This window comes from Pempheris klunzingeri, chromosome 1 (assembly GCF_042242105.1).
Source record: "Pempheris klunzingeri isolate RE-2024b chromosome 1, fPemKlu1.hap1, whole genome shotgun sequence".
Lineage (NCBI taxonomy): Eukaryota > Metazoa > Chordata > Actinopteri > Acropomatiformes > Pempheridae > Pempheris > Pempheris klunzingeri.
The window spans coordinates 35,077,268-35,079,976 of NC_092012.1; positions in this window are offsets into that span (position 1 = coordinate 35,077,268).

Below are 2,709 nucleotides of genomic sequence, written 5' to 3' on the forward strand. Positions count from 1 at the left end.
TGAAGGTTTACTGGAGGGTCCAGAGGAGACGGGTGGTGCCGATGTGCTCCCGGGGGTTGTGTGTCTCTGGCAGACCAATCAGCTCTCACACAGTCCATCAGTGCACCTGGCCTCGCGCTGAGCTCACCACATGTGCTTTTGATATCTACTCAGAAAGAATGCACAGCGATGAAGCGGCCGGAGCCAAAGTGCTCCATCTCTGCTCCACGACGGGGCCCGATCCAACTGTTACTCACTGACATGCAGTTTAAAACTTGACTTGGGCGGACGAGGTTATTTAGTGCTGGGCAGCCGATTTGGTCCACAGAGCTGAAGTGAGTCCATATGGAGCGAGGCTAAACTTTCATGCCCAATAATAAACTGCATGCAGAGGAGTGGATCCTCCGGCCAACTTTCAGTCTATCTGAGTGTCTGTGTGTTGATATCACTCGAAAATGATCCCGATGAATAATGTCTAATCATAATTTCTTTAAAGTTTAAAGGCCCATTTTTGCTCCTGAGTGGAAACTAGAGAGGAGACATTTAATCAGTCTTAATGACAAACAGCTGAACAGTGTTTTCTTCCTTTCTGTCCGTTCTGACAGCTCACACTGGAGGTAACTTTAAAAACATTAAACCAAAACCACTGAAGCAGAGACATTTAACCCCCCAGCAGGTCACAGGCTGTGTGCTTCCTGGTATTATTCTGCAATGTGACTTGTCTGTTTGTCCTCCTTGTCTGTTTAATGACAGGTGGCAGCTAGCATGCATTAGAAATTAACTGGTTTGTTGTTTCTATTGAGTAAAGTGATATTCTCATTGTTTTACTGGCCAGCCCAGAATAATTCTTTCCACCCTGGTGCTGAAGTGCCTCTGACCCTTTGCTATCACCAGGTTCTGCTGACGCCTCTCAGCCCATCTCATCTCGATTCCTCGATGGCTGACTCTTCGGAGACATGACGTTTACAGCGAGATGACAGGCGATCCAAACATGCACCAGCAATAATAAATAATACAAATAATTCACACTTCATCCAGCACCTATTTGTTGGTGATCCAAAGCTAATGAGTTACAGCCTCTGGCCACGGACGGAGGAGAAGCTTGTGTTTCTTGGCGGGTCGAGGCTCCGCACGTCCAAAGATCTCCTCATCAATAATGATGAAGGTGCTGAGAATTCTGCTGCAACAGAGGACAGAAATACCTCGAGACGTCTTTTGGGATTCTATCTGTATTTCTTATTGACAGTGTCTTACCTTCTTTTCCAGCTATCCAAACTTATCTGGACCCCCTACTGTGACTTGGATGACAGAGAGCTTCACGTAGGATGCCTGACAGAGAGTACCCCACTTTACGCTCCCCACGGTGGAGATGCCTGTTTCTTAGACAAGAAGAAGAGCGAAGAAAAGAAACTCACTTTAGAAAGTTTTACTCCAGTCTGGCTTTGATTACTTCTGCCTTTGTGCTGTCTTTGAGGCTCTCCCCCCACAGGGCACACTGAAGAAACACAATAAACTCATCACGGTGCTCAGGAGGGAGCTGTAATAACAATAATGATAAATCATCTGACTGTCCAGAAAGTCATTTTTATCTCGACATCAAAGAATGCAATGGGGGAGTAAGAGGCGATCACAGTACGAGCTGTTTCCAGGGCTGGGCTTCAGTTTACATCAGATACACAGCACGTTCTCTAATATTATCACTGTTATTACACTTAAGAATCATAACCATACTACAGTCACATCACACTGTATGCTTATTTGCAACAAACCCTTCAAGACCCACTCACAGCAGCTTGTAAGCATCAGAGGATTCCCAAAGAAATCACTGAAAACGATGTGGACATTGTGCACGACGAAGGCTGAGGGTGTGGGCGGGAGGAAGTCATCCTGTGAGAGATAAAAAGGAATAACGAGAACTGTCAGAAAGGGGAATACAGAGATGTAAGAAATGTGTCAAAGGGAGAGAAAAAAACAGCATCTTCAACAAACCAGGTTGTTTTTTTGTGCAACAGTTCCATCGTGTGGTTATTTCACCAAGCTGCAGCTCGTCAGGACCCAACCGGTCAGCCTGGACAGGCAGCTTTTACCTTTTGCATATTTCTGGAGGCTGGACTTGTGCCAGAACTTCTGCTTTTTAAAACTACAATTCCTCTTTATGGTTTTACAGAAAACTAGGAGAATACTGAAATGTGAACAATGGGCATTGGCAGGCCTTATTTAACCTCCTCTGAGTAACACGCAACAAAACCAGAAAAATAAAATTAGGGAAGTGAAATACCTGTTGCATTGTGATGCAAGTTTCTGTTTTGTGAAGCCTCATTTCATCTGGTGGCAAGGCTTTGCATTTCACAGGACGGACTTGGCAGTAGGAGAGCTTTTGCTTTCGTTTGTGGAATGAGGAAGACGTTGCAGCAGCGTCACCGTCCAAATGACAGATGGAGGGAAGAAAGCTGTCTGTTCTGGAAACTCTAACGTCAGTGATACTGTGTGTTACTGGCTTTTACGGTAATGTTGTGTGTTTGTGCATGTTGTCAGTGAGTGTGTGACAGAGTGGTCAGTGTGTGTGTGTGAGTCAACAACAGAAGAGCTTTGGTGTTAGTGAGGCTGATTTCCCGCAATCTGACGAACGGTCACTTTTGCTGGCTGTGGCAGGATGACGACATGTGGGTGCTCACCGTGACAGGCTGCGGCCCTGGAAGCACCAGAAGAGCACGCTGGACGTCCCTGAGC